The following is a 19,540-nucleotide window of genomic DNA, read 5'->3' as shown; positions in this document are numbered from 1 at the left end:
TGGGATTGTATAAATAGAGCGAGGTTCTAAGTGTAGAGTCTCAGTTTTGGTTGAGAAGTAATAGCTAGATGCGAAGGGACGGTTAGAGGATAGAAGTGGATCTGAAAGTATTGGGTCGTAGTAGTAGGTAGAGGCTCTGCAGCTGAGTGTGCAAAGGCTTAGTAGAGTCCGCAGCTAAGTGCATGGACCCCTGCAGCTAAGTGTGCAGGGCGAAGTCAGGTCTGTATTGTACTGAACTTGAAAAGGCTGATTAATAAAGATAAGTTGATTCAGAATATTGTGCATCTATTTGTAGATCTGGATTTCTATAAGTTGTTTATCTTTATGCATTTATATGTGTTTTGGTTATGCACACTTATATGAAAGTAAATAAGTAATAAGAACATTGGGCTCGCACATACTAAGTTAAAGAACTAATATATTAGCACAGTAAAGATCAGGATTGGGATAATACGGTATTCACAAAGGAGCGCATGGGTTCCGAAGGATAGAAAGCTGCGCGGGGTAGCGCAGAGCGCGGGTTAGGATCGCGCATTTCAAGAACCCTCATCAAGACATCCCTAGGGTGCGGAAACTTGGTTCTAGCACCCTCCCATACTACTTCGGGTGAGACCTCAGTCTGCGCTCCATGGACTGTTGCCGAAAGGGCTAGTAGTATTGGGATTTGCTTGGCTAAAATCACTGCTGAACCTGGTTCAGGCCCCACATAGCTAACAAATGGTTCCGTTGCCAGGACTGGGATCTGCCTAAGGGATGTCTGATGTCGTGCCACTTGAACCCCACAAAGAAGGAAATTGAAGAGTGGGTGGACAAAAAGATTCACGATTCCGTGACATAGGAAAATAGAACTCCACAAGTATCTGAGAAAAGGTGGTTGGATCGCTACGTGTATACAGAAATCCATGAGATTTTCTTTGCATCCTTTCCTTCTGAACTGTATGAGTGGATTGAGAGATTAGTTGACAGCCAGGGAAGGTGTAAGCTCGACCAATCCATAGAATGGACTTCGAAATTAGTGGGTAGACTAGAGGCATCAGAAGACAAGATCATGAGAGATGTGGACCACTGGCTTGAACAGATAATAGGGGGATTCATCACTGAGTTCGTGGTGGACACGACCATGAGCTACAGTGAAGCAGAACGACATTTTCTCAAGGGACTGAGAGGTAATTACATTAAGTATTTGAATACCTGGATTAAGATGCTATTGTGTGAAAAGCGGGTTATGTGAATACATTAATGTTTGGGACGACATGGATTGGAAAGATCTACAAAGATAGAGGATAATTAGAAAACAGTCCATTAATTTCACCGTTGCGAGAGAGAGAATAATAGCTCGCTCGGTTCTTACGGTCAGTTTGATAAAGCAACGCATTCCACAACTATCACCTCCGCCCATGCCACCACCCGCTTCACCTCCCTCCCCCTCCATCTCCACCCACTCCAACTCCACTAACTCCTTAGTTCAGCATGGCAAGCGCGATCAAGCTACCTGTATTCAAAGGAGTAGGGAATGAGGATCCGAACCAGTTCTGGTTCGTGGTCAGAGCAATGTGGGAAGCACAAGGGGTCACAGATGACAACATTAAGAAGGCTACATTGGTAAGCATTCTACAGGATCACGCATTAACAAGGTATATCAAGCACTCTAATGATCACCCAAATGCAGGGATAACAGAGATCCATAATACGTTGAACAGAGAATTTAGCTGGCTGAATTCAGAGACACAGTCAATCATCGGGTTTCAAGAAATCGCAATGCTCCTGGGCAAGACCCCCTGGGATCTGGATCAATGACTGAAGTGTACGATCCATGAGGCTAATATGACACTAACAAATGCGCAATACTGTGCATGGTTTGTGGTATCTCTGACACCGCACGTGAGGACAACGCTGTCATGGCAGAAGCTTTCAACCCAAGTTGAAGGATTGGAAATGGAAATGAGGTTGCATGAGACCCTGATACAAGATCCTGGGTTGGGAGTTCAACAAATCCACGTGCAACTACAAAATCTATGTCTGGAGATGCAGAGTTTGAAGCAGGATAGGGAACCACGGCTAGTGGTGCGCGAAGAAGTATGGTGCATAAAATGCAAAGGCCAGGGCCACGACAAGGATCACTATCTAGTATTCGTGAACTACTTGGCAGGAGGGGGACCAATTCCATTGAGACCAGAAGCACATGCCGGGCCAAGTACGACACCCGCGTTATGGTGCACGATTTGCCAAATAGGAGGAAAAGACACGACAGACAATTGTCATTTGTTGCAAAAGTATACACAGACTCCGCAAAAGCTGTTTTGTAATTTCTGTAGGTCGGTAGGCCACAACGAGCACACTTGTCATAGCTATGAGCTAATGATGGATCAGACCCCAGCCTATAGGATGCAGATAGAAACATGAGCCCTCGACCCAGTGGTAGGGATGGCGTGCACTAGATTTTAGGGGCGAGGTTGGTGACGAGTAGGAATGGGATCAGGAAGGGGTCGCGGATAGTTGATTTGCTATAATTGTGGAGGACTAGGGCAATACGCCCATGATTGTACTAACTCGACGAGAATATCTTGTTCATATTGCACTCAGTTTGATCATGAAATGATAGATTGTCCTATGTTGATCACACAAATGCGCGAGAAAGGGGTACTCCAGCCTCCTCCAACTCAGAATATCCAAATGATAAGATCTGAACCTGCAAAGAATACCCCAACATGAACATGATGCTTAGAAGTGGTGTGACCATAGGGGAAGATAAGGGGAAGCAACCTGAGGGGGATACATGGGTTCGCCCTACGTCACCGGTGGGGGATGCACCAGAAATTCCAAAATTTCCCCAGACGTCAAGGCCCAAAAAGGACCCACAGGTAGCAAGACCGGTCCATATGTCTGCACAGAACTCGCGGTTTGGTAAGTTGTCTATGGAAGATAAGGACAAGACGGTTAATCTTGAGACAGATGATGAGGAGGAGGATCTCCAGGTCTTCGTAGAAGAAATTGAACCAGATGTAGAAATGGAGGAATACATTCAGCCAATGCGCGCTGCAACAAAACTACCCAAGTATGTCCCTCCATGGAAATGGAGAGTAAAAGTACCTAAAGATTTGGATGTCGTTAAAAGCGCACTCGAAACCCCGTTCCTCCTTGAGGGAGTTCTGTTTGAAGGTTCGACTTTGGGCCATGTGCCCATGATGAAATTTGAAGATTGGGATTGCGTGGATAACGAAAAATTCCAACATTTGGAAACCAGCCAACTAATGAAACAAAGTAAGGAGGGGGCAGTTACAGCACTACAACCACGGAAATGGCTGCGCGGGGTGGAGGAGGCCAAGGTACTCCACCTATTATGGATTCCACACTTACATATGGCACCAATCACGATATTTGTCATCACGCAACTGCTTTTCCTCGTGCATGATGGGTACTTGTGGTTGGAGGAGCCCATTCCCATCACGGCGGAGCTTATTCATAAGCTTTCTCGGCTTCCCTGTACAGCAAGGGACCCCGCGGAAATAGCTGGCAAAAGTGGAGACTTGGTGCTCGCAAAGGCCATGAAAATGAAATACAAGTTGGAGAAAAAGAAGAGGGGTTACGTTATTACTAGCATTCAAGACAAAGGGGTGCGCATAGCCACCCAGTTGCTGGCAGGAAAAGTGATGAGAAACTATCGTGGCAACGAGGTACCGACAACGATCATTGTGTTGGCCGAACAATGTGTAGAGGGGGTACAGTTCAACTTGGTGCAGTTCCTCTGCGAGGAGTTCCTGAAGAACTACAAGGAGTCCCAGGAGTAGGGTAAGACCTTCCACTACACGTGGTTGCTCTTATCCATCCTGTTGGTTGCAGGGGAATTGCCTGAGGACAACTAGTTTCCTCCCCTTGACCAGGACTTGCCCGAGGCAGCAAAATATGTGTCGCTATGGGTGACGAAGGACGTCACATGAATTTGCAAGACCAATATCTTCTGGATACTTATGGAGGCAAGCGTACGCATGTGGATCAATAAACGACCACGCCTATCCCCTACGGTATACAACAGTCTGCGAAGCTTTGCAGACTTTAGGGTAGATATGCACAATGTGTACATCAGGGTACCAAAGGATCTGGAGTAGAAATGGACCACACTTCCCTTCATCGCGATTGATGACGCTGTGTTCATGGTGCTTGACTCATGGCCATCTGAATGGCGTGCATCAGATCTAACGACACACTATGAGACGATGATTCAAAGATAGAAGGATGCTTCCAAGGTGCTGGCACAGTAGAAGCAGAACGAGCAGTTCACTAAAGAAGTAAGGGCTTCCCGTGAGGCAGCGAAGGCCACCGTGGAGCTGACCAAGGCTGCGGACAAAGTAGTAGCAGCACCAACATTTGGGGCAACCACAACGCAAGAAGAAAGAGGCCCAAACCTGACCATAGGACAGGGGACAAATGACACGGTGGCAGGCACAAACCCAAACACATAATCAACACAGCTAAAACGACACGGTATGGAATGGACATGGCCCTAGAAGAAGACCAAGGCTTCCAAATTAGATGGGGAACCTATTACATTGACTGAGGGTGATCTATACGACATCGGCGACACAGTTCGCGAGGTCACTAGGGAAGCACTTCAGGAAGCAATGGCGGAGCAGCATAATGTGTTGGGGGCACTCAGGGCGTAACTGCAGGGACTTCAAGTGCGGCCCCCACAAGAGGGAATGGTAGCTGTCTACGGGGCTACGGGTACATCAGCAACATAGCAGTTGCTGCGGGCCAAAATGGCTAATACTATCGCGCTTCCGGAAGGAGCACTGACAGCGAACAACATGGAGGACAGAGCCACGGTAGGTCGGATCAAGGGACTTGGCCTAAACTTGGCTGCCCTTGCACGAGAAATATTATACTAGCTATAGGACAGAGTGACGACAGAGCTCCGCGCTAGGGAAGGATGCACAGTACAGATGCTTAGTGAACAGTGAATCAACATCGAGCAATTGAGCCTCCAACACGATGAAGCGGTAGCGCAGAATCAATAGCTGGAACAGATCATTGAGGAAGCATGTCGCCACATCCCCGAGCTAGAGATTGCGATAGACCTACTAGTAGGGGTGCGGATCCACAAATTTTCCAGTGGATTCCGTGAGGGAGGAAGCAACAAGGATCCAGCTAGACTTCAACCTGTAGATTGCGAAACTGCGACTGAAGGCGCAACCCTCTACACCCCCAGAAGTCAGAGAGAAGCACCACTGCGCCATTCAATTGGGGTTGGAATAAATATAGTGTGCCATACAGGATTTCACGGGCTTGTTGAATCAGTCACTCTTCACGCTCACCTCATTGCAGGAAGATCAAACTATACAACTTCTAGAGACAAAGTGCGGAAGTTGCAGCAAGCATATGACAATGTTCAGGGGACCACGCAGATGGTCATCCTTACTCAACGATTGACCAAGATGAAGGAGGCCCAGGCTCTAAAGGAATAGGTGGATGCTGCGCGTCAGAATGAAGCAGTGCTTAAAGCACACATCCAGCCTTGGCTCGAGGAAGCATTCATGGTCACTTACAAGATCGAGGGAAAGCTAGCATAGATGCAGGGCATATATGTGCTAAGGTAAGGAGTTGCCCCTGAAAATGACATATCGGAGATATGCACACAACTGGTACAGCAGACAACAGAAGAATGTGTTGCCGACTTACGCGAAGCGCAGAACCTGCTGGATGGACTCTACGCGAAGATCACTGCACCAGCTGAGTGACTCAGGACGAGTCATGATGATTGTGTTGCGGGCTTGTTGGGCAGCGGATACCCACATAGCAAGTTTTTTGGGCTTAAAGCCTAAGTTTTATTCAATGTAATGTAAAGACCCCATGAAATGCGGGTGCGGAGTGTGAGAGTCTAGGGTTGACCGCCATACAATAATGTAATTTAATGTAAAGTGTGTCAGCCTACCCATGGTCTGCGGACCATGGGATTGTATAAATAGAGCGAGGATCTAAGTGTAGAGTCTCAGTTTTGGTTGAGAAGTAATAGCTATATGCGAAGGCACGGTTAGAAGATAGAAGTGGATTTGAAGGTATTGGGTCGTAGTAGTAGGTAGAGGCTCTGCAGCTGAGTGCGCAGAGGCCTAGTAGAGTCAGTAGCTGAGTGCGCGGACCCTTGCAGCTAAGTGCATAGGGCGAAGTCGGGTCTGTATTGTACTGAACTTGAAAAGGATAATTAATAAAGATAAGTTGATCCAGAATATTGTGCATCTGTTTGTAAATTTGGATTTCTATAAGCTGTTTATCTTTATGCATTTATATGTGTTTTGGTTATGCACACTTATCTAAAAGTAAATAAGTAATAAGAACATTGGGCTCACATAGAATAAGTTAAAGCACTAATATATTAGCACAGTAAAGATCGGGATCGGGATAATACTGTATTCACAAATGAGCACACGGTTGTGAAGGATAGAAAGCTACACAGGGTAGCGTAGCGCGCGGGTTAGGATCGAGCACTTCCAAAACCCTCATCAAGACATCCCTAGGGTGCAGAAACCTGGTTCCAGCACCCTCCCATACTACTTCGGCTAAGACCTCAGTCCGCGCTCCACGGACTTTTGTCGAAAGGGCCAGTAGTATCGGGATTTGCTTGGCTAAACTCATTACTGAACTTGGGTCAGGCCCCACGTAGCCAACATAACTGAATTCTTTTTATATCTTTTCTTCTTCTCCTTGATATTTGTGTACTTAATTCCTTAATTTTTTTTGCAAAAATTGGTATTTCTTTTATGGCTTGTAATAAGGGAATCTTAATACAAACATTTCTCAATTCATCCATCATATTGTAATCAGGCAAGACAATTTGTTTCTCTACTCCATCTATTTTCAACCTTTCTGGGAAAGGTGGTTTAATTGATATCGAGGGTTGTTCTATGATAGGAGTATTTATTGGAATTTCTTCTGTTTGTTTATTTTCTTTTTGAGGGAGAGAAGTCTCCCCTTCTTCTGATTGATTTTTGTGTTTTTGAGGATCAGATCTTGTTTCTTGAATGACAACATGAGGTTTTCTTGGTAATACTCTTCCAGACCTTAATTGGACATTGTTTAGGTCTAGTGGAGTTATTACATAAGTTTGAGGATTCTGACCCTCCATGTTGTACACTGGTTGTTGTGGTATTTTATTATTAGGATTCAGAAGTGGTTGAGTGGGTAGTTGATTTGATTTTTGTGGAAATGGTAGGGAAAGTTGTGGGTTTTGATTCTGAACTGGAACTTGTGGAAATTGATTAGCTTGAGGAATTTGATTATATGGGGATAAGAATTGTGGTGGAAGGTAAGATGGAAAGTACTGTTGATATTGAGCATAGGCTCCATAAGGATTTTGGCATCCTTGATTCCAAGGTTGTGACTGTGGCAAAGTCCAAGGTTGCCAGGCTTAACTCCAATTATTTTGTGAAGACTGGGCAAATTGTTGTGGTCTAAATCCTCATGATTGATTTGGTTGGGGGTTTTGCCATGGTATTTTGGCTATAAAGTAGAGAGGGTCCACTGGTTTTGAGATTCCTTCATCATTGAATACGACCTTAAGACCTGGTAAGGATGGACATTACTTCGTATCATCATTATCTGTGTTGGAAATAATACTGAGAGGTGGGGGGGGGGGGGTGGGAATGAATTAGTATTATTACATCAATAATTTAATTTTAAAAAACCTATTTTTATATGCTACTTCAGCTCAGTGAACTAGCGTGTATACGCAACTGTACTTAATGCAACCAACGTATATGCGGAGATCTTTAGATTTACCCAAATTATCATGTATTGAACTTTAATCAGTATATTAGGAATTCATTAGATAATGCAATAAAAACAGAATAAAGCATCACACATAAGCAACACACAAGAACACCAAGATATAAGGTGGAAACCCAATGTGAGTAAAAACCACCTGTTGCTGTCATCTCTGTCTTCTTTTAATAATAATAAAATTCTGTTTACAATTTTTGTACTGATGCAGTCTTATACCAGTACGCAGGCTTCTACCTATAGAAGGCTACAACCTTCTCTCATTCTCCAGCTTCTACTGGAAAGGAGCTACAACCCACTAGCTCTTGTACTACCTGATATGTTTACTAGTACATAGGTGTCGGCCTACAGAAGGCTACAACCTTCTCTTTTCTACTAGGGACCATGTTTCATAAATTTTCAAACTGGATCCATCAACAACATCATTCAATCATCAAATATATCTGCATCAACCAATCTCCTTTTGAACCAACCACAATTGAATCAATCAATCACTTTGACAACCCATCAATTTGATCATTCAGAATGCTGTCACCAGAATATAGTAACCAGAACCCAAGCCAGAACCCACAACACTGCAACAGCAAACAGAAGAAACTAAAACATATTTTATAAGGTATACGCTACTTCCATGTGTTGAACTTGCGTGCATACGCTCTTTCCTCAAATCAAACCAGCGTACAAATCTGCAAATCAAATTTATGATGTATATGCTACTTTGATATGCAGAACCAGCGTGTATACGCTCCTTTTCTAAAGTGAACCTGTGTACATATCTGTAAATGACGATTTAAACATTACAACTATTCCAGACTTTAGTTATACCTAGATCATCATATTTACAGACTACAACATGCGCCAGTTATTTAGATACATGATCAAACCACATAAAGATAATTCACTTCAAGCCTTAAGATCCTGATACATCATTAGATCTTATCCTTCATCAAATGCTAAGGTTCATCTTTGGTTCAAATCAAGCACAACACCATAAGCCAATAACCTGCATATTAGATCTCACACTTCATTAGATATTCGATACTTGCACACTTTGGCCTAATGATCTTCTCCTCCTTTTATAGTTTTAGGCCTTTCTCAATACCATGGACCAAAACCACTTAGGACCAATACCTTGGACCAAATACCTAGGGTCAATACCTCAGACCAGATACCTTGGACCAATACCATGGACCAAATACTTCGGACCAAAAATTTAGTTTTCCAAGGTATACGTGCTTTTCCTTCTGTGAAAGTGCGTGTGTATGTATATGCGACTTGTATATAGTGAACCTGCGTGTATACGCAGCTTGGTCAATGGTGAACCTGCGTATACCTCTCTTTCTTCATTTTGTGAAGACTGATTTGTCATTCTTTGTTGTTTTCCTGCTATACTGTGATCTTTCATCTGAGTGAGTTGCCTTCTGAACTGATTCCTTGAAGATTCCTTGCATTTCATCACATCTGTAAACACTACTGTCATGCATTCTGTCACATTTGATACATCTAGTTACCATATACAAGTGAGTTGTTCTGCTACAAGTGGGTTGCCATCAAGTACAACACATACATCATAATGCCGACAATCTACACATATGACACATGTTTCTATGGCTTTTGAGTCTAAGGGACACTCTCTTAGAGCATGTTTCTTCCGACATTTGGGACAGAAGATAGATAATGCAACATTTTCGAAATTTTGCATGTTTTGTATTTTAAGGGTGTCTATCTGCTCACTTAGGCTCCCTAAAATATCTGTTTTGAAGGTGTCAAGAAAATTTCCTATTTCTGCCCTGCTAACTTTCCCAGCTGTATACTTGTTAATTCTTGATAAGAGAGGGTTTCTAGGACTCCTTCCAACTCGTGCTTTATCCCTTGAGATGTGTACACATAAATCGCAAATATCTATGAATGGTAGTTGGGAAATATCGCCTTTCCCAGTTAGGTTAAGGAGATCGATCCATTCATCTTTAACGACTCTGAGTAAAAGCGATTTTAAATTTTCTTCATCCAAATTATCCATTTTTGCTCTCTTAACATTGTAAACAAACCTTTCTACCAAGTCTTCAAGATTTTTATCTTCTTTTTGTGTCATTTTGAAGACTTCATCCTTAAGGTTACTAGGCATACAATAATCTCTATATTTTCCTAAGAAAGCCTCTTTCATTTATCCCCATGTTGTTATAGAATGCACTCCTAGACTCATGAACCATTTTAATGCCGAGTCTTTTAATGTAGCAGGGAACAATTTTAACTTTTGAGCATCATGCAGATAGTCATATGATCTGCATAATACTTCAAATTCAAAGATAAACGTCTCCGAATCTTCGTTTCTTTTCCCGTGGAAGTTAGGAAGAATTGAGGGTGATATATTTTTCATTGTGAGGGTTGTATCTTCATCAACAATCGGGAATCCTGAAGGGTCTTGATTTCCTTTGCCTCTACCTCCTCCTCTACCTCTACCTCTTCCTCTTCCTCTTCTTCCAATCCTATATTCTTCGCCATGGACATTGTGTACTTCTCCTTCTCCTTCTTCAACCATGGTAGATTCTTCAGAGCTAATATAGTGTTCTAATATTTCTAGTTCCTCTATTAATGGTGGCACAAAATAAGTTTCCAATTCCTCTTCTTCACTAGGAACTTCTAATTTTCTCCCAAAATTTGCTCACCAGTGGAAGATAGAAACATTACTCCTATAGTTTGGGATGTAGGATCTTCCTCAATTACCACTTCAGTAGAGGAAGTTGGTGAAGTCCTGGATTGGATTTCTGATCTTGAAATTTTAGGAAGCCTTTTTTGAACTCTAAAAGGAATTCGGGTTTGAGTAGGCGGTGTGGTTTCTCGAGGTCTAGGTGGAGTGAGTGGATTTGTGGCAATTAAACTTATTCCTCTCCCTACAAACCTACCTCTAGAGTCTCCATCCCTACGCATATCATGTTTCATTTTTTTTTTTTTAACTTCTATTCGTACTCCCCAGCAATGGTGCCAAAATGTTTGGTCAATTCAATATCTTTGATTTGTCAATCATAAATTGTCAACCAGGGTGTGTAGATTGATGAAGTATAGGTACAAAATCTGTGCTTAGAAGTTATTCATTAGGTTGTTATGTATTTGTTAGGATCTAAACTTAAGATGGATATAGAGGTGGTGTTTGTCAATTGTATTAGTGTCGTAATTCATAGAGATGTTGACAAAGTCTCCTAGGAGTTAATCTCTATCTAATTAGTTTGCATATGATATGGGAGTGGTCCTACTTGTATTAAATTGTTTTGGGATTTTTGATCCTGAATCTTTATGCTGCAACTTCTAATTCACTAAATGAAAAAAGAAACTTATTTTATCAGCTATGAAGAAACCCTATCTGAACTCAATTGTTTAGGAGAGAGCTCTCACTCTTTTACTTATTCAATTTTTTCTCAAACAAAATAACCCAAGAAACATCTATTTTATGAATTAAACACACTTCAATTATGCTAGATAATAAGCAAATGAAATGATCATGTTGTACCAGGTATAAAGAAAATTAAGTAACAGACTAAACTAGGTATAAATAAAATGAAAGTACTTATGCAAATAACAACTCGATGGCAAAATCATTATGCTGCATTTTTACACAAAATAGAGCATTTGAAGAATGGAAATAAATCGTATTGCAATTGATTAAAATCTGTCACTGTTTGTAGGGGCCCTCCAAATAGTAGTTCATAGCTTCCAATCAACACAACACATGCACACAAAACCAATTATATTCAAACGGAATTCACAACTGTTCGAAATTACATCATTCGGTGCGCACCCAAATCATAGTGTGGCCATAAGTTTTATAGCAGGTCTCTTGACATAACTGCATGAATAATTCAAGCCTAATATCTCTATCCTATCCAAAATTATATCACTAAACCTTCATTTTTCTATTCCGAAAGCAAAATTATAAGGTTTCAATTGATCTCGGGTTCTGTTTTGCATTAATCCAACGATTAAGTTTGAGCTTGACTGTGATCTCTTGTGCTTATCTTAGCGAACAATTTCGAGGGGATAGGAAGGGATCCATGATGTCCAAAGTTGTGGAAAATAAAGAACTCAATGTCAATCATCAAAGGAGAAAATGAATTGTTGTTCCTCCTTTGGAAACTTGTATTTATGCCATACTCATCCCTGGGAACAAATGGTCTTCCTAAAAAAGTCACTATTCTTGGCGGTTGGTTTTGATGCTTGCTTCCTTTATCGCTGATCACATTACTTTCTTTTTGTATTGTGTTGTTGCTTGTTTCACTACTCAAGTTTTCAGATGTTTCCTTATTGTCTTCTCGTCTTCCTATACATGACTGTGAGTTGGATTCTCCCATAGTTGTTTCATGAAATCCAAGACATAATTTAAAAGACAGAGACCTTTGAAAGTTGAACATATATCCAAGCTCTTGGAACTGTTAGCTCTGCTATACAACGAGGATTTTCTATGGTTAGAGACAGGGTTGGTCTGCTTGGTTGTGCTCAAATAGGATGCCAATGTTAGCCTTGTGGGAAAATGGCCCAAAAAATGGATTCAAAACACCCTTGAACTCTTCAAGAGTTGATTAATATCTTCCCAAGGTTGAAACAATCATATGCCAAAAGCCCTCAAGAGAGTGTAAATACACTATCGGGAGGGAAAAACATTCCAAAACCATGAAAAAAGACCAAAATCGCAGGCTTAAACAATGGTTGCACAGCAGCCATTCGATCTGGCCGATCAATGGTCTAGATCTAATCGGCGGAGGCGAATCGGTGGTATCGACACTGATAGAAGGGGCATTATGATTGCGATCAACGATGTAATGTGCACCGTTGATCATGCGTGCGGATCGACGGCCCACATCGCATCGCTATATTGCTGTCGAAAAAAACCAAAGGAGGACTTACGAAGGGGCACGAGACACTGCCGATCAGCGATCGCCGATGATCAGATCGGCAGGTCACATCGGTGGAAGCTATCAACGCAAAAAAAATACAAAGTAACCTTGGGGTAGTGCGATAGCGATGAAACCCGGACCCGATGGGTTTCCGGAATGCTATTGTTTAAATATTTGAAGTCCGAAGGGAGGCCTTTCTTATGTATTTCCTATGTTTTTCAAGTATTTCAAGGAACAAAGGGAACAAAGGGACCAGGCTGAGTGCGACATGCGACAACGACCCAAGGGTGGACCCGATAGATAGTAAAACCATACTTGAGGACTTTTGAAGATCGAAAGAAGCAGAATGGGTGGGATTTCTCAGTATTACAGCGTTTTCTGTATACAACAAAAAACAATCATTATTAAGCATTTTTCAAGAGGTCACATCACCTAAAAAAGGTCGAGAGACAGAGACAGAAGGTTGGAAGTGGAAAGGCGACAACACAACACGATGCAACCCGCAACAAAAGTGATCAAGGAGCATAGATAGCACAACATAGCCATTTCATATTCCCGAAAGTACGAAGGTAGCCAGTGTTCACCACTACGCGCAGTTACTCTTCAACCACCACATTCAAAAAATAGGATGGCCGAGAAGGGAAAGGAAAAGACTCGGGTAGATCAACACATCCAACAATTAAGGGATTTCATCGTTTATGACACTCCACCTGCTCGAGGAGTACAACAGAGCACCAGAGAATGTCAAATTAATTCATTGAAGCAAGCAGATTGTAGCAGAGATGCCATCAGATAGTTAAGGTGGTTGGTGGTCAATTATGACCCCTCCACACATAGAATAGCAGAAAATTTTGTAATGAAACTCTATATATACCCAAAACACAAATGTAGTTAGGTGGATGGTTGTTGTTTTGATGTAAGGTTCAACTTCTAGAGACTGTAACTACTTTGATACTTGCAGCATCTGGTCTTCATTTTCAGCTAATACAAGCTTCTTTTTTTGTTAATTGCTCACTTTCCATTTCTACTCTATTCTAGGCTGTGCCTGTTATGCATTTGTTCATGTGCTCTTGATATTAGGCATTAGAGGGGTTGTCATCCCACCTCTGTGTTGAAGTCTAGTATGTTTCATTGAATGTGTTATGTAGGTTTCTGTTTACTTAGTGCCAGAGAGCTGTCATCATGTCTGTGCATTAGGAAATAGATTTGCAGACCTATTTACTGGTTGCAGCCGGCCATCACATGGTCTTGTGCATCTGCTGGTGTGGTCAGTATTCTCCATGTACACCTAATCCTCAAACTGTGAGTAATTGGTGGTCTAAAGCCTTGTAGTCTGGGGGTGTTCACCCATGTCTGGAGTTAAGCATAGTAGAAGTGGTTATCTGGCTTGAACAAGCATCATTCCTTCCATTAATCCATTTCCAACATTTTTTTGAGTTTGTAATGTTCCCGACCATCTCTGAGATACAACCTAGGAGAGTTTCTTGGGGTGATAACAGGAACTATCTTGAAATTTTAGTTGTTTTCCGTTTTATTTTATATCAGTTCTTAATGAGAAAATGTCAACCTATAAACTCTAACAGTAACCTTCTCTTTCCTTTATCTGTCTGCTCATTAATTCTTCAACTCTGCTTGCCTCTTTGATGAGGCCCATCATTGGGTAAAATATATGGACCTTAATACACCTCCAAGCTGACCTCTTCTCATAATTCTTTACATTCTTTAATTATATTTTTCTTAATGAGATGAGTAAAAGTAAAATGTCATTTCTAGTGGTTTAATGTGCATTGATTGCAGGTTTTGGGAGCAAAATGTGGCTCATTAGGGTGCAGGAACTCGAATGAGACAAGAAGGAGACATTATAGGAGATGGGATCTCCCTCATTAACTCCTCACTCACTCGAAGATCCCTCAATCAAATCACACCAACTCGGAGTTGTAGGCAGCCGAGTCATGAGGATCATTAGCAGCCAAGCTAGTGATACTTAAGAACCAATTAATCTCAAGATTGGGAGCCAAGCCTCCCTAGATTTAAGGAAGTTGTTGTAAAATTCAGTTGTATTAAAAAGGAGGCCTAAAGCCTGATTAGGATTCATATTTTTTTATGAAAAATAGCTAAGCAATTTTTGAGTTGAAGGATTGTGACCAAACACTGATATGTATTTGTTGCTATGTTAATGAAAATGAGCAGCGTTCCCTTGATCCAGCACTGAGTTGACTCAGAGGGCTGAATCTCTTGGGTTAGGGCCCAACCCTAGTAGCAGAGGTTCCTATTACTGTCATTGTATGCTTAGGTTATCTTGTAGTTAGTTGTTAAATTGATTTTGGTGTTGTTACATTGGATTGGTAGATTTGATTAGCTTGCTTCCATTTGTGCATAGCTTTAACAGTAGAATTATAGAGATAATAAAATATTCAGAAAAAGGCTGATAATAGGTGGATCTTACCTCATTCCTCCCTTCAGGGACCATGGCTTGAGTAACAACTCCCATTCAGCTCAAAAAGACAAAATTCTGGTTTCGTATGAAATTTAGGGTTTTTTTGCTAATTAGGTCATCATATTTTAGTTTTAGAAGATAGGTTGCAGTTGTCATTTCTAATATCTTAAGTTTTGCATTAGATTTCATGTTGCTTTCATAATAGGTTTCAAGCATTCCCATGCATGAACTTGGCAAACAAATGATGCAAATTCTGTTTTCTTATATTTTTGTAAACCCTTCTTGTTTTGAAATGATTTATGGATAAATGCCAACAATGATGTATATGTTGTAGGAGTTTCTACATTGCAAGAAGACCTTATGTCATCAGCCTCAGCCAAACCATATCCACCCATGATCACCAAAGGCCACTAAGTTCTCAATTCGAGTTATCGTTTTACAAGGACAACTTGCCATGCTTATTGAGCAAATCCAACCATCATAAATCTTTGGTTTGAGTTCTGAGTGAGTGCCTACCACTCCCTTGCCTTATTTATTCCATTCCTCACCTTCCCTAAGCTCCATACCACCTTCCAACCCACTCCCTATGCTTTCAGCCTGTTCCTGTAGGAAAACAAGGGATCCTGTAGGTGAACTAGGACATCTTGTAGACATCTTATAGGAAAACCTGTAGTGGCCTGTTTTGAGCCCGATTTGTGAAAAAAGCATCACGAAAGCTAGGAGACAACCCCTTCTTGCCTCCCAAACCATATGACCCATTACACTCATCTCCCTCCACACCTATCTCGTCTGCCATGCAACCAAGAAGGATTAGCATTTATATTTTTACAAAAATATAAAAAGAAAAAGGTTTTTATATTTATTCATGTACACAACAGTTAAGTGCTTGTTTAGATCAAATTTCATGCTTAGGGTAGTTAAGATTTCACATATGTTAAATTAGAATTCTTTTGACAAGCAAGGTGTATTAACAAATAGCTAGATGAGTTATGCATTTTGTAGGCATCTATTTCAGTCTTTTATTACTGCAACAAGTAGCATTTCAATTCTCTCAATTAGGGTAAAGTTCTCCTCTCTCAATTGGTAATCAAACTTCTTCTAAATCAATAGAAGGCTGGTTTGAGAAGCCCTAGTGGTCTATCACCCCAGCTCAACAGTGACAAAGAGTAGACCCATTACATCTACTTGTGTATACAACACTGTCACCTCCAAGTTTGTACGAACCCTGGGTTGATGAAGTAAAGTTGGTAGCCCCAGGAGTTGCAGCATCCTTGTTGCAATACTGGTGCTCATCACTCTTCTAACTCAATTTTCAACCTGATAATTTATTATTTAAGCTCATACTCTTTTTCATCAAATATATGGAGTAAATTCTTATATTGAATTTATTTTTCATTTGTCTCTTCTAGATCAGTCCTTAGAGAAATGATTTCAGCTTCAAGTTTCTCACAATTCCTTTCCTTTCCATTAAGATGTCCATTCACTAATTCATTGACTCTTTTAACCTCTTCTAGCTGGTCATGTAAGACTATTACACACTTATTTGATTTATCCACATCCTGATCCCTATTCTCATATAGCTGCAACTTCTTCCTGAGACTCTTAATCTTTTCTAAGTTAAAGACAAGGTTCGTTTTGAAATCAAATTCCTTTTCTAACCTTTCTTATTCTTCTTCTTCAACATCATTATATCCTCTTATAACACTATTAGATGCATATCCATATTCATCTTCTGATAGACTACCATTTTCTTATTCAGTTACATTGAGTATTTCCTCATTCCTATTCTCTTGATCATTATTATGGATTTTAGAACATGAAGCGAGATGACCTATCTTCCTACATAGAAGCTTACCTGGTGATTGAATTTCTTCTTCATATACATTGCTTTCACCATTATTTCCTTCATGGAGGGCTTGTAGCTTGTCCCATACATCCTTTGAAAATTCATAATGCATAATTTTCTCAAATTCTGAATTAGGTAAACTACAATATATGGAATTCAAATCCATAACATTCCATTGGAATACTTGACTCTATGGGGGATTTTCAGTATAGCCATTACTCACTAAATGCCAAAGTTACATCATATCCAAGAGATATTGATCTAGATTTAATCCTTTATTTCCAGACTTGATAGTTTGCATCATTGAGTGGAAGCATACCTTAATGATCCATATTTCCTGAAATGACTTATTTTGCATTTGATTGCACTTTTTTGACAACTGTTGATATTTACAATACATCTAATACACTACCTGCATAGTCACTTTCCTTCATATGAATTGTATTATACTTCTGAGATGCCCGCTTCTTTTTCTTCCTTTTATTTTCCATAATTTCTTGGATCTCCTTCCAGTTGTTAAACTGGTTCTTAAAGAACCTAGATCTAATACCAATTGTTGGAGATACTGAGGGGAGGGGGGGTGAATCAATATTTCAGGATTCTTTTTTTTTTGTAAGTAAGCGTTTGTATTAAAGGAAAATATAGTACAAAAAACTGCAACTGCAGAGAACGGGCCGCTAAACAGTAGGCCTAGCTTCAGGAGACTAGAAAGAATAGACTGCCCACCACGCAGGGTGGCATAGGACCACAAGGCTGAAAGGGAAGCCGGAAAGGATAAGATATCCACCTCGACTCCCAAGAGAAGTAGAGACTAGAGCAGAGCTGAACAAACTGAACCAGAAGAAGATGGAAAACCAGACCAAACCAAAGATTCTACCCAACGAGGGTGGAATCATTTGGTCTACCTTTTTTCCCTTTCTTTTTACCGACTTTGACTGAACTGTTTGGGCTACGTTGGTCAAGAACAATTTGTAAACTGGGTTGGGCTGGAGGTGAAAGCTCCTTGTCTGAATCCGAAGGAGATGACACATGAGTTCGTTTCTGGGAGACGGGAGGGACTGATGCTTCCTCGTAACGCACTGAAGGAGAAACCTGTTCTGGCATTTCGTCCATGACTTCCTCATCTTCCTCCACGTCTTCTTCATCTGAGCTGGAAAAAACATCCATTGGGGGAGGATCATGAGGTTTCCAGCTTTTGGATTTTGGCTTGGATTTGGCTTTCTTTTTTTGGAAGGGCAGTGACGGGCACGAACTTTGAAGGTGCCCTGTGAGATGACAATTTCGGCACTGAAAAGCTGTATTCTCGAAATCCAGAGGTTGGGTCCAATGGAAATCACCTATTTTGAGAATGATCTGATCCGGAAGTCCTTTGCTTATGTCTATTTCTGCGCAGATTCTGGCGAAGGTATAAATTCCTTTTAGCCCTCTTGAGGGATCTATGTTGAGGTAACGACCCAAGGAGTTGCTGATGGCTTCAAATACAACAAAGTTCCATAAATGCGCCGGAAGGTTAGGAAGTCTAACCCAGATCGGGAGTTTGGTGATGACTGCTGAAGAAGGATCGAATTCTGGGAACCACGGAGTGAGGAACAGACCCGCAGAATTCCAAAACCAAGGGCCTTCAGTTAAGACTCTTTGGTAATCGTCAGGATCAACAAACAGTGTAATAAAGAAGCCTTTGGAACAGAAAATGACCTTGCAATTGTTGGTCCAATTTGCATGAATCCATTGGTATAGATCTGCTGTGTTAGGCCAAAGACCGTTGAACCTGCAAATGATGCCCAGCTCTGCAAACAGCTGGTGTTGCTTATCCAACAGGGGATGAGATATTTCAATGGTGGGGGAATCCTCCAGCTTGTCCACTAAGAAGGGTTTGGGAGCTTGAGCGGGAGGAGCTCTTTCCTTGGGCTTCTTAGAGTGGACAACATCTTTATAGGAAAAGCCTGCAGCTGAAGAGGATTGTCCAACAGCTCCCCCTCTCAGACGCATGGACAGGGTAATGGAGGCATTTCTTTGAATATTATAACTGGACAGGGGACATGTATCCTCCAAATGTTTACCTTCATAGAGGAGACGCTGAAAAGTTGTTGGAATCCCCGCCTTATTTTCCAGGCTAGGCTTGAGGTGCTGCACCAGATCTGAAGATCTCACCCAGAGTAGCATTGACTTACCAGAGATAAGTGCGATCAGAACCTGGAATGGTTATGAAATATCTGTTTTCTACGGGCTGCTGTAACCCTTTCCAGCGAAATCCGTTTGGGCTGGAACAGAGACCAAGCCCCTGTTTGGGAGAAAATCTCGAGGGGGCGTTTTATCAAACACATGCCCTGCATCCTCCTTGGTTCCGACAAAAGAGGGTAGCCGAAGCTGGTGCGGGACAGCCAAGCTCCAAGAAACCCATACGCTCCATCTCCTCTCCCTTTGGATTTTGCTGGCTACTGCAAAAGAGACGCCAACAGTCAAATCTGAGCAGTTTATTAGAGTCAAACTAAACCTTTCTCTTGGGGAGAACCTTCCCTCAGAACAGTCGGCTTCTTCCTTTTTGAGACCCCACGAGGCTGAAACCATAAATGGCTTCCGGCTGTGTGGAGTGGTGGCTAT

The 19,540-nt window shown here is 41.5% G+C and overlaps 1 pseudogene; it reads right to left on the bottom strand.

Moving 5' to 3' along the window:
- Positions 1–18,052, bottom strand: part of LOC149187208 (protein argonaute 1B-like) — a 70,550-nt pseudogene extending 52,498 nt beyond the window's left edge.
- Between the last annotated feature and the right edge of the window lie 1,488 nt (positions 18,053–19,540).

The sequence above is a fragment of the Pinus tabuliformis genome, chromosome 3_1 (genome assembly GCF_031772625.1).
Source record: "Pinus tabuliformis cultivar Carrire ecotype Pingquan chromosome 3_1, CPIR1, whole genome shotgun sequence".
Classification (NCBI taxonomy): domain Eukaryota; kingdom Viridiplantae; phylum Streptophyta; class Pinopsida; order Pinales; family Pinaceae; genus Pinus; species Pinus tabuliformis.
The sequence above is the reverse complement of the archived record's forward strand: the minus strand, read 5'-3'. Positions and strand labels throughout refer to the sequence as shown.